Source organism: Nicotiana tomentosiformis, chromosome 8 (genome assembly GCF_000390325.3).
Source record: "Nicotiana tomentosiformis chromosome 8, ASM39032v3, whole genome shotgun sequence".
NCBI classification, from domain to species: domain Eukaryota; kingdom Viridiplantae; phylum Streptophyta; class Magnoliopsida; order Solanales; family Solanaceae; genus Nicotiana; species Nicotiana tomentosiformis.
The window spans coordinates 30902982-30917461 of NC_090819.1; the positions used below are offsets into that span (position 1 = coordinate 30902982).

The following is a 14480-nucleotide window of genomic DNA, read 5'->3' on the forward strand; positions in this document are numbered from 1 at the left end:
TCATTCCATAGGTGGGAGGAAGACTAAGCAAGATATTGCTATATTATTTTAATGCTATAATAAAATTATAACGCATTGCTTTGAATATCTCTTTAAAATATTTTTGTCTTTAAATTTGAATTAAAAAATTTAGGTCACAATTCTATAATATAATTTACAAGAAATTGCCTTAGATATTGTTATTACTATTTTTTTCTCTAACTTCTATAAATTAGTTTTTAAAAATAGAAAGTATCCATTGGGCCCACTTAGGCCCGAGACCGGCCCACTTAACCCGAGACCGTTAGTTTGTGGTCCCGGGCCGGTTCCAACAAGAAGCCCGTAAAACCCGGGATCACTTAGGACCGGGCCCACGAAGCCCACTTAGGACCGGGCCCGGCCCACATGCCACCCTTAGTATAGAGCCAAAGGCTCGGATTTTTAGTATATGAGTGCACTACTAAAAAAAAGAAGGAAAAAATTGTATAAAATGGGAATTGATTCCTTTTTCTCTTGATAAATAACTTAACATTCAACCAAGTTTATCATCTAACCTTTTTGGAGCATGAGCGCCGTCAATTAATATTATACCAATTTTAAAAAATATATACATAGAATATCTAATTTTGGGAAGAGCCCATAATCTCTCCTATAGAGGAATAGCAGGGTTATCTTCTCCGTGTTAGGTGTCCGATTACAAATTGGGAATCATGTGAAAGTTTAAAAAAAAAAAAATTATTAGGTAAGGGACCTAACATACAATATAGAAAATTATATTGTAAATTAACTTATCCTAGTAAAAAAAATGTTATTTCTTTTTTCTTGATTTGGCGCAAAATATCATCACTGATATGAATATTGCAAATATAGACAATCACCTACTTGTTAAAAAAAAAAAGGTAAAATACATAGACAATCCCTTAAAATTGACATCAAATTTTATTTAGACACTTCAACTAGCTATCATATATGATGAATTTTTGTAATATTAGAAGGAGCCTAAACCAAATAATAATGTCAACTGAATGTATATAAAAATAAAATTCTCTAAATCGTTCTCCGTTTATTCCAAAATATTCTGTTCTCTTCCCTAAAAGAACCTCGCAAGTTCCCCACTAGCATCTAAAACACCCTATTTTGAGATCGAAAAACCATAGTTATTATATAGCCCGAACATTTGATTAAGAAATACTCACGTTCATTCAATATACTTATATTATATCAATTTGCACGACACTTGATCACTCTATATTAGTTTCATCCAATTTTTTTTTTTATAATTTCTTTTTGGTGTTTATGTTTATCATTGAAGCATACAAAAACAATGCAATAAAACAAACTCCAGTTGGTAAGAATAGAATTTATTGTAAAATATTAACAAATTGATGTCCTTATAAGGCCAATGGGCTACAGAATCTTAAAAGCAAAGATTAGGATAGGCACCTGATGTCATATTGTAGAGCTAAGAGATAAGTACAAATTAAATACAACATTATCTTTAACGGTACGAACTAATGAAAAATTTATAGGCTTTTGCTCTTGTATACCATTTGTTCGCCCAAAAGCGAAATCAGAAAATTCAATAAGAGTGTTTAAATTTTGAATATTCTTTGTCAGTGAAATATATAAGGGTGTTTAAAATTTATTTTTAATTAATAACAAGTAATATTTTACCTTATAGATACTATAATTTTTCGGCGAAAGGTGATCAGTTGACCACCCTTGACCCAACATAGGTTCGCCCCTATCTTCGCCTATAGACTATTTACTATCGATCAAAATTAATTAACTTTTGATTTATTCATATCCTTATCATTAGACCGTTTCATATTTTTTCTTATTAATAGAGCTCCAAATGAGTAAATTCCCAAATAACAATGTAAATTAATGAGCAAAAACTTATGCGTTATGTGTGGTTGCAAAGGATATATATTTTTTTTTTTTAGAGATAGAGCTTTAATAAATCGACAACATAAAAGATTTTACACTATTTGTGGTATTTGCGTGTTACATCACGTTATTTGTTTAGGTAGTCACGTTCGCTGATTTATTCTATACGGTTATGTATTATAAATAGTTTTGCGCTGTGAATGCGCGAAAATTGAACTCTTCCCTTGATCATTTCCCCAACAGTTGATGCACATAATATTGATAAGACATAAAACATGTTGAACACAATGGGAACTTGTAACGATCCGATCGATCGTTTTGTATATTTGAGCTCTGAATCCCCTTTTGAAGCTACTTTATGTGTATTTGTGGTATGTGACTTGCCAGGTTAGTTGGTTTTGTTTCAGGAAGGTTTTGGATCGATTTGGAACACTTGGTTTGGAAGCTTAGGTTGGAAGTGTTGACCGAACATTGACTTTTATGAAAACGACCCCGGAATGGTATTTTGATGGTCCCAATAGGTTTGTATGGTGATTTTGTACTTAGACGTATGCCATATATTGAATTCGGAGGCTCCTAGGTTGAATTGACTCTTTTTACCGAAAGTTAACAATTTGAAGGTTTAAAAATTTCTTAAGTTTGACCATGGGTTGATTATGTCGCTATCATGGTCGGATTTTAGTTTTAGAAATTGGAATATGTCTGTTTTATCAGTTGAGACTTGTGTGCAAAGTTTGGTGTCATTCAGAGTTGGTTTGATATAAATTAAACGCTTGGTTGTGATTCTAGCGATTCTTGAGTTTTATTGTGATTTCTATGCATTTTGGTGTTCGATTAGTGGTTTCAGATATTATTTTAGTGTTTTGAGCTCGCGAGCGAGTTCATATGATTTTTCTATGCTTGTGTGGATATTTGGTGTAGAGCCTCGTGGACATGTGTGAGTTTCGGATGCGTTTCAGATCATTTGAGTTGAGTTTCCGATTTGTTGGTTCTTTGTTGGTGCTGCAATGCGAACAAGATCTTGCATTTGCGAGGTGTGTATTGCATTTGCGATGGTTTCCTGAGTGGACATGCTTCACAATTGTGAAGCCAATGTCGCATTTGCGGAAGTTGGGAGATGGTTGCGAAGCCCGGATCACAATTCCGATAGGGAGCTGGGATTGGAGCAGGCCGCATTTTTGATCTTTTTCCTGCATTTGCGATGCCTGCTGGGTTCGCATTTCCTGAACATTAGTCACATTTGCGATATTCACAGGGCTGGGCAGGCTTCGCATTTGCGACGCTTGTGTCATATTTGTGAACCTCATGCCGCAAATGCGACATCCGTAGCTGGGTTAAAAGATGGGATTTCGGGACTTAATCTCATTTTATCATATTTTGAGCCCTAAACTTCATGGGAGGCAATTTTGGAAAGAATTTTCACATATAGTGATTGGGTAAGTGTTTTCCATTCAATTTTGATAAGATAACATAATAATTAATGAATTTTAACATCAAAATCATGAAATTTGAAAGAAAATTTTGAGGATTTTTTACTATGTTTTGAAAAATAAAATTCGAGATTTGAAAGTCAAATTGGACTTGAGTTTAAAAATCAATCACATATTTGGACTTGTGGGGTTATGCGTAGTCAAGATCTATCTCTTGACTTGAGTTTTGATTGAGGGAGCCCGGGGTTGACTTTTGTTGCCTTTTTGGGAATTTTGTAAAGATCTTAACTTTATTAATCAAAATTTATTTCTCTTGCATTGTTTGATATTATTAAGTCACTTTTGGCTAGATTTGAGCCAAGTAGAGGTGAATTTTAAAGGAAAGACAATTTTAGAGTATTGATTGGGGCTATTCGAGGTAAGTATCTTCCCTAATCTTTTGGGGGGGGGGGGATTACCCCTTAGGGTTTAGTCTAATTTATATTATTTGTGCTATGTGAAATGACGTGTATATGAGGAGACGAATATGTACACGAGCGTATATGTGGTTTATGACCATATTAGACCTTAGGCTATTAATATGCCTTGAATTGGGGGTTGTTTGCTATATATAACATGCTTTGTTGCTGAATACTCTCCACACTCTTGTGTTATTGTTATAATTCTTGTGCACATTGTTGTTGAGTCGGTGGCTATATCTTGATGTGATTTTGGTATTGTTGATTGGGTGACATTGTAGTACATGTGTACGTGTGTACAGGTGTCGCGACCCGAATCCCACATGTCGTGATGGCGCCTATCGCAATACTAGGTAAACCGGCAGTCACAATAAACCATGCATCTTTAAGTTTGAAAACATAATAAACTAGGCTTAAGAGTAAAATCTCATAAATAACTGATAAGAAAATACCGCGACTCAATACAAAATCTCCCAAAATTCGGGTGTCACTAAGTACATGGGCATCTAAATGACAACACAGTCTGACTGCTAAAACACTGTTTAGAAAGATAGAGCAGTACAAATAACTGAAAAAAGGAGAGTTAAGGTCTGCGGATGCCAAGGCAACTACCTCGATAGTGTCCAACAGATAAAAGCTCCAAAGCTAGCAGCTGCCATACCCGGAAGTATCTGGATTTACACACGAAGTACAGAGTGTAGTATGAGTACAACCTACCCAATGTACTCAATAAGTAACAAGACTAACCTTGGGCTGAAAGCAGTGACGAGCTCAACATTTATAGTCCAAATACAGAATTTACTAGTACAAAAATGTAGACATACTTTCAAGTTTAAGAGTTTAAGTTCAATACAGATAAATATGCCAAGTGTGACTGAAATGAGGAATGATACATCATTATATTTACATGTCAATTATGCATGCCAACTGCAATACAACACAGTCATAAAATCGTATGCATACTCTCGAAGCATCAATTCACTCAGTCCTATGAGTCATTCAGTCCTCACAGTCACTCAGTCCTCACAGCCACTCAGTCCTCACAGTCACTCAGTCCTCCCACTCGCACTCACACTCGCACTCAGTAGGTACTTGTGCTCAGTGCTGGTAAGTCAGACTCCGGAGGGGCGAATCCTGCCCAAGCGCTAAAATAAGCCAATCGTGGCATGAATCAATAAAGCCTGTTGCGACGTGCAACCCGATCCAATAAACATCACTCACAAACAGGATCTCACCCTCACTCAATCATCATTCTCTTCAGTCACTCAGGCTCATAATATCATGACAATCAGCCCAAACAATGATAATATGATGTATCAATAAATGGCAACAGAGATTGAGATATGATATACAAATGATAGATGTGACTGAGTACATAATTGCAAATTAAGCAAGAAATTCCACAGCAACACGAACTCTATGGGTCCCAACAGTACCAACATATAGCTTACGTATGATTTCTAACATGTATCACAGCTCACTTTCTCCAACACATAGAGAATATGTGGAAAATAACAAGTTCATATGACTACACAGTTCCACAGAATCGACCGAGTCATAATTTCTATGGTGCACGCCCACACTCCCGTCACCTAGCATGTGCGTCACCTCAACACTAACCACATAACATGTAATTCATGGATTCATACCCTCAGAACCAAGTTTAGAAGTGTTACTTATCTCAAACCGTACAGATCTCTACTCCAATAAGCTCTTGCCTCGCGAATCGGCCTCCGAACGCATCGAATCTATCCACAAACAAATCGATACAATCAATACAAGCTATAGGAATCAATTCCATATGACAAAGCTAAGTTGTCTAACAAAAGTCAACTCAAAAAGTCAACCTCAGGCCCACATCTTGGAATTCGTCAAAATTAACAAAATCCGAACACCATTCAATCACGAGCCCAACCATACTAAAATTACTCAATTGCGACCACAACTCAACCTTCAAATCCTCAAATTAAAGCCTATGAAGTTTCTACAATTTCCCCCAATTTTCCAACCTAAAACACTAATTAAATGATAAAAATAGTGATAGATTCATGCATATTAACCAAATCCGAGTTAGAATCACTTACCCCAACCAAATCCGACCTTCTTCGTTTTGGAAAACTTATATTCTGCTCAAATGCCCCTTCTTCGTGAATGCAAATAGTGCCCCGCATTCGCGAAGCACAAAATTCACAGCTGCCCAAATTCCTCTTATGCGAATGCAAGAGCCCCCTCGCGAACGCGATGACCAAATGATCCCAAGCTTCGCAAACACGTAGACCTAACGCATGAGGTCCCCTAGCCTGCATCTCTTCTTCGCGAACGTGGCTCCCTACTTGCGATCGCGATGCACAAACACCATACCTTTGCTAACGCATGGTATCCTTCGGGAACGCGAAGAACAAACTTCACCTGCCTCTCAGGTATTGTTCTCGAACGTGATACCTCTCTCGTGAACGCGTATAAGAACACCAGACACCGGAAAATCTGCAGCTCTACAAAGTCAACTTCAATATGCAATCAACCCGAAACTTACCCGATCCCCCCGGACATCAACCAAACATACCAACCGGTCCTACAACATGATACAAACTTAGTCAAGGCCTTAAATCACATCAAACAACATCAAAAACATAAATCGGACCCTAATTCAAGCCTATTGAAACTAATACACTTTCAACTTCTACAATCGATACCGAAACCTATTAAATCAACTTCGATTGACCTTAAAATTTGCATACAAGTCATAATTGACACAACAGACATATTCCAACTTTCGAAACCAAAATTTGAGCCCGGTAACCAAAAAGGCAACTCTCGGTCATACTTCTTAACTCTCCAAACTTCTATTTTTTTAACTTTCGCCAATTTAAGCCAAAATCATCTACGCACTTCCAAATCAATATCTGGATACACTCCTAAGTCCAAAATCAGCATACGGAGCTATCGAATCCATCAAAACTCTATTATGGGGTCATATACATATAAGTCAACATCCGGTCAACTCTTTCAACTTAGGCTTCCAACCTTGGGACTAAGTTTCCCAATTTATTCTGAAATATCTCCGGAACCGAACCAACTACCCGACAAGTCACATAACAACAAATGAGAATGGAATAAGCAATACATGGGGGAACAAGAATATAATACACAAAATGACCGGCCGGGTCATTGCATCATCCCCCTGTTAAACAAACGTTCGTCCTCAAACGGGTCTAGAATCATATTTGGAGTCTCAAATAGGCGTGGATATCTTCTACGCATTTCCCGCTTGGTCTCCCAAGTAGCCTTATTGACTAGATGACTTCTCCACTATACCTTCACTGAAGCTATATTATTTAACCTCAACTTTTGAGCCTGTCGATCCAGATGGCAACCGCCTCCACATTATAAGTCAAATCACCATCCAACTGAATCGTGCTGAAGTCTAAAATATGAGACGATTGCCGACATACTTCCAGAGCATGGAAACATGCAACATTGGATGAACACTCGACAGACTAGGCGGTAATGCAAGCTTGTAAGCCACCTCTCCAATCCTCTCAAGAATATCAAAAGGCCCAATATACCGAGAGCTCAACTTGCCCTTCTTCCTGAACCTCATAACACCCTCATGGGTGAAACGCTGAGCAGTACCTTCTCCCCCATAACATAAACAACATCACGAACCATCGGCGTAGCACTTTTGTCTAGACTACACCGTGCGAAGCCGATCCTGGATAAACTTAACCTTATCCAAAGCATCCTGAAGCAAGTCAGTACCCAATAGACTAGCCTTACCCAGCTCAAACCAACCCACTTGAGACCGACACCGTCTCCCATACAAAGCCTCATACGGAGCCATCTAAATGCTCGATTGGTAGCTGTTATTGTAGGCAAACTATGCAAGCGGCAGAATCTAATCCTAAGAATCCCTAAAATCCATGACACAAGCGCGTAGAATATCCTCCAATATCTGAATAGTGCGCTCCGATTGTCTGTCCGTCTAAGGGTGGAATGTTATACTCAACTCAATCCGTATTCCTAACTCTCGCTGCACTGCTCTTCAAAAGTGCGATGTAAACTGCGTGCCCCGATATGAAATGGTGGACACCGGCACATTGTGAAAAGAACAATCTCGCGGATATAGATCTTAACCAATCGGTCCTAAGAATAACTAGTCCCAACTGGAATGAAATGCGCGAACTTGGTCAGCCGATCCACAATCACCCAAATAGCATCAAACTTCCTCGAAGTCCGTGGGAGCCCAACTACAAAATCCATGGTGATACGCTCCCATTTCCACTCCAAAATCTCAAGCCTCTAAAGCAAACTACCTGGTCTCTGATGCTCGTACTTCACATGCTGACAATTTAGGCACCGAGATACAAATCCCACTATATCTTTCTTCATCCTCCTCAAGCAATAGTGCTGCCTCAAGTCTTGATAAATCTTCGTGGCACCCGGATGAACGGAATACCGCGAACTATGGGCCTCTTCAAGAATCAACTCACATAGCCCATATATATTAGGCAACCAAATTCGATCATGCATCCTTAACACCCTATCATCCCCAAAAGTAACCTTCTTGGCATCATCGTATTGAATCGTGTCCTTGAGGACAAGCAAATGGGGGTCATCATACTGACGCTCTCTGATGCGATCATATAAGGAAGACTGAGAAACCACACAAGCTAGAACCCGACTAGGCTCCGAAAGATCTAACCTCACGAATTGATTGGCCAAGGCCTGAACATCTGATGCAAGCTGTCTCTCACCAAAAGGAATAAATGCGAGGCTACCCATACTCACTTCCTACTCAAGGCATCGGCCACCACATTGGACTTTCCGGGATGACACATAATGGTAATATCATAGTCCTTTAGCAGATCCAACATCCTCTGCTACCTCAAATTTTGATCCTTTTATTAGAACAAGTTCTGGAGACTCCGATGATCCGTAAATACCTCACAAGATACACTGTAGAGAAAATGCCTCCAAATTTTTAATGCATGAACGATGGATGCCCACTCCAAATCATGAAAGTGGTAGTTCTTCTCATGGGTCTTCAATTGGCACAAAGTATAAGCAATAACTCTACTCTCCTGCATCAAGACACACCCAATACCAATCCGAGAAGCATTACAATACACTGTATAAGAACCCGACGCTGAAGGCAAAACTAGAACTGGAGTTGTGGTCAAGGCAACCTTGAGCTTCCGAAAGCTCTCCTCACACTCATACGACCACCTGAATGGAGCACCCTTCTAGGTAAACCTGGTCAAAGGCGCTACAATAGACGAGAAGCCCTCTACGAAGCGATGATAATATCTAGCCAAGCCGAGAAAACTATGAATCTCAGTAGCTGAAAACACTCTAGGCTAACTCTGAACCACCTCTATCTTCTTTAGGTCCACCTTAATCCCCTCACTGGACACCACGTGCCCAAAGAACGCCACCGAGCTGAGCTAAAACTCACACTTGGAGAACTTGGCATAAAGCGTCTCTTCCCTCAACCTCTGAAGTACAATCCTCAAATACTGTGCATGCTCCTCCTAGCTACATGAGTACACCAGGATATCATCAATAAATACTATGACAAAAGAATCAATATATGGCTGGAATACACTGTTCATAATATGCATGAATGTTGTTGGGGTTAGCCCAAAAAACATCAGAAAGAACTCATAGTGACCATAACGGGTCCTGAATGCCGTCTTAAGAATATCCGAGTCCCGAATCTTCAACTGGTGATATCCAAACCTTAAATCAATCTTAGAGAATACCCTCGGTCCCTGAAGCTGGTCAAATAAATCATCAATGCGTGACAAATGATACTTGTTCTTATTTGTAACTTTGTTCAACTGCCTATAATCGATGCATATCCATATAGTACTATCCTTCTTCTTTACAAACAGAACTAGTGCACCCCAAGGCGACACACTAGGCCTAATGAATCCCTTATCAAGAAGCTCCTAAAGCTGCTATTTCAATTCCTTCAACTCTACTGGTGCCATATGATATGGAGGAATAGAAATAGACAGAGTGCCCGACACCAAGTCAATACCAAAATCAATATCCCTGTCAGGTGGCATGCCTGGCAAGTCTACATGAAACACATCCGAAAAGTCTAGCACTACTGGAACAGAATCAATATGAGGAGTATCAGTACCAACATCTCTCACAATGGCCAAATATGACAAATATCCCGTCTCAACCATCCGTTGGGCCTTCAAATAGGAAATCACCCTTCTGGGAACATAATCCAGAGAACCTCTCCACTCGATCCTCAGAAAGCCCAACACTGCCAATATCACAGTCTTAGCGTGACAATATAGAATAGAATCACATGGGGACAACCAATCCATACCCAAAATCAAGTCGAAATCAACTATACTAAGCAATAAGATATCAACTCTAGTCTCCAACCCTCCAATGTACACACGGTCCACAACAATGGTATCGCCCACCGGCGTAGATATATGAACGGGTGAAACTAAGGACTCACAGGGCATATCCAAATAATGAGTACAATAGGATGATAGACAGGAATAAGTAGAACCAGTGTAAAATAATATGGAAGCATACCTGTGGCACATTGAAACAATACATGTTATCACTGCATCTGAAGCAACGGCCTCTGGCCTGAAAGGAATATCATAGAATCGAGCCTGATCGCTACCTGGTCGGCCTCCCCCTCTAGGGAGACCTTTAGCTGCATAGGCCCCACCACAAGCTGGTTGGGCGGGTGGTAAAGTAACTGGTGCGCAAGTCAGAGCCTGACCCCTTTGTTGAACTAGACTTCCCAAGCGATGAGGACACTGTCTACATCATGCCCAAACTCCCCGCACTCGAAGGAACTCCCCACTGGTGGTGGTAACTGAATCAGTCCTCGAGAACTAGAATAACTGCTAGAAGGACCTGGCACAGATGAACCCTGAACCGATGAAGCACGTGATGAACTCTAAGCTAGGAGAGCACTGAGAGATGATTGACCCGGACATGCACTGTATGAACCATGGCTAGCTAACGCACCATGATGAACCGGACGAGCCATCTAAGCGGGCTTATAAAGACGACCCCTACTGTGGTAGGACTGGCCTCCAGAAGAAGCACCGCTGAAACCACCCGAGCCACGAGACCTCTTGGCCTCCCTCTCCTCACGCTCCTGACGCTACAACATTTTAGGCCTCTAGCCACCCCCGAGAAGTGTCGCCTAAGATGCCAAGAAGTGTAACATTTGATCAAAGGCAACACTTTATGACGTTAGGCAACGCTTTTGGAGGGGTGGCCTAAAGTACCATAACCTTTGACTATTGGCCACGCTTTGTAGGTGTTGCCTTAGAAGCTACGTTTTAAAAGTGTGGTCGATATGATACAAAGGCCATGCTTATAGTTTCTCATATAGCCACACTTTTATGACATAAGTCTAAATATTTGAAGCGTGATCTTTGTCACCTTATAGACCACGCTTTTAAAGCGTGGCTTCTAAAGCAACATTTATCATGAACAATGCCAGATTGACAATCCCTATGGCCACATTTTCTAAGCGTGGCAATTGTGTCTACACTATAAAGTAATTTTTCAAATATTTATATTAGCCACAATTTTGTGGTTAAAAAATTATATTTGTTTACATTAAGTTCTGTATTCACATATATTTCAAACATATACGTTATGATCTCAAGTATTAAAGTAGATAATAAGTAACAGAATAAAAATAATTAAAATACATATACTTGAAACAAACTTCAACAAAGAAACATAATCGTTGTACTACCCATAGTAATAAACCACTGCTTCAAGAAGTTCAATATCAAAGAACTCTACAAAACCGAATATATTCAAATATATAGTATCAATAATAATAAACAACACAATTATTCAAAGGGTCTTCACCATCCACTTTAATAGATCACATTGATTTGTGGTCCACCATTTTCAATTACATCACCCACATTTTCCTGCACATTCAAAATAAAATTAAAAATTTGAAAGGAACCTATATATAGTATGCCCTAGTTATATCTTACTAAGAACTAATGAGATTTATTTTCAGTACTATAACATAACTAAGTGAAACACAAAAAAGATGTACAAGTAAAAGAGAAGCAAATATATTAATTAACATACACTTTACTTAAAAATTATGTTCACTTATCTCAACTTGCATCTACAAATTAACTTGCGATTCTTACTTTAGATAAGGATCAAATGTAAAAGTGCAATAGCTAGCCAAGATGAATTCGGTCCTAACATATATGGCAACGAATCTAGCAAATTAGATAATCTCTAATAAACTTCTAACTTGTTTGATGAGGAAGTGAACCAAAATCTCCCATAATGTTGGCGGATATCAACTTATGTGAATTTCATGTCAATAACAAATCTGTTGATCCCTGAACATTGATCTGGGGTTAAGATTTTCCACCATTTTACTAAGCCATAAGCTAATATCATTGCTACATATAATTCGCTCCCGACATGGTCACATGTATAAAAATAAAATTCGCTTGGCATGGAAGAAGGCATTGCAACAGAATCCACCCTACGTAGTCATATTCATAGCAACAGAATTCGCGCTGCATAGTGATGGTAGGCTATAATCTTGTGTTTTAGTCACTTATTGCACTCTAATTCATCGCACTTTATTTGTGTTTGAGCTTTAATCGATAGTTTTTTGCACTTATTGTGTGTTTTATGCTTTGTAGGAGTGATTCCGAGCTATGTAGATGTTATGGAATGAATTCCAGAAATTTGAAGCTTTGAAGCCTGAGTAAAAGCCTAAAGGAATAAGATGGGATCGTGTTCGAAGGTTGAGGACTAAGTCTGGACGTCAAAAATCAAAGTTTGAGCCGTACTCTCAGAAAGCCCCATTGTCGCGATGCGTGGGGCGCCGCGACTGCCCAAATTCTGTTGTCTGTCAAAATTGTTAGCTCTCGGTTATGAGAAGGTGGTTTCGTTTGGGCCCAACACTACTTGGTATAAATACATGGAAAACGTTATTTCTTGGACTTTTGACATATTTTGAACCTAAGGAGGCTAAGGAGGAGTGGGAAGAACATGAGCACAAGGATTTCATCATTCCTTCTTCACTCAAGACTCGAGTTTGGATTGAATTTATGATTTTCTATACTTTTAATTTTATTTGTGATGAATTACTCCATATCTATAAAGCAGTTCCATTTAGGGTTTGATGGATTTGGTGTACTGATGATTGTTTGTGGATTATAACTCTAGTTTTATGTATTGAAGCATTTTTGGATGATTTAATTATTGAATCTATATTCACTTGTTCATGTAATCGAGAGAGGCAAAACTTGTGATATCTTTGCATTATTTTGTTGGTGGAGTTCATAGATTCTTTTAAGTAATCAAAAGAGGATAGTTGAATCATTGATTAAACCTAGTTAGGTGAATAATCGAAAGAGGTTTTCCTAAAGACCAATCCATTATGCATTCTTGTATATCTTCACATGGTTAAATTGGTTCATCTGGTGAGGTTAAGACTTAAACGAGAGAGGAGTTTTTTCTAAACGTTTGAACTAATAGTTGAGTAAATTCGAGAGACTCACTTGAATATTAGAAGTGAATTATCTAGAGTTAGATCCCGAATAATTATCTTGCACCTATCTTATCAAAACCATATCTTCTCCCATTGATAACCTTCGGTGCTTATTCCTTGTTTCGATTGTCATTAGTCAATAGCTTTAAATTCTTAGTAAACTTTAGTTAGACAACTTTTAAATCTCAACTGTTGATCATCTTGGATAACAACCAAGCTAGAAACTATAAGAATACTGTTTAACTCCACTCTTTGTGGACATGATATTTTACTATACTATATATGATTAGAGATCATAATTTTAGTGTGTGTTTTGCGCTCATCAAATTTTGGCACCGTTGCCGGGGATTGGCAATCAATAGTGTTTGAAATAGTTTGTAATGCTAATTTAGGAATTTTTCTTTTTCTTTTCTTTTCTTTTTCCCTTTTTATGATTTGTGTTCTTTGGATGTGCGCAGGTTATAGGTTAAGATTGGTGCATGAATCGAGCTTCTGCGAAAGAAGTGATACCATACAAGCCAGAGATAGAAAAACAACTGAGGAAGGAAATAAATCTCACCGAGACGTTAGAAAAGGTTGGGCAATCCTCAGCCAAAGAAATAATGGCTAGAAACAGTGATGATAATGTCGATTTGGCTACAAGAGAGGCAACCCAACAATGAAAAAATGCGGCAATGTTGAGGAAGCAGCTATCAGAGAAGCACATATTATATACGAAAAAAAGATGGGTCGGAGAATTTCTCAAAATCAAACCTTGGTTGCAGTCCAGTTTGGAAATATAGCTCCCATGCCTGGGAGATCATTAGGCGATTATGCTAGACCGGTCTACAATCAAGGATTATCAAGTGTTAGAACACCTCCGATTGTAGCCAACAATTTTGAATTGAAGCAAGGGTTTCTTCAAACCCTTCAGAATTGTGTGTCACAAAATGCAGCATACTTAAGGTCATTCCCCTTCACACTCAAAGATGATGCAAAGCAGTGGCTTCAAAGCTTACCCACGGGATAGATTAGAACATGGGAGGAGATGACCAGAAAATTCCTTGATAAATATTTCTCTTCAGCTAAAACGGGCAAGTTTAGAAGAGAAATCTATAACTTCTACCAGAAAGAGACTGAAACTACTTTTGAAGTATGTGAGAGGTTTAAAGAGATTATTTGAAAGTGTCAACATAGTGGAAT

The 14480-nt window shown here is 38.7% G+C and overlaps 1 non-coding gene across 1 annotated transcript; it reads right to left on the bottom strand.

Annotated features, from left to right (window-relative positions):
* Nucleotides 1–14373: 14373 nt before the first annotated feature.
* On the bottom strand, nucleotides 14374–14480 carry LOC117279744 (small nucleolar RNA R71). Its single transcript, XR_004510160.1, has one exon. It is a non-coding gene; the product is annotated as a small nucleolar RNA R71 (small nucleolar RNA).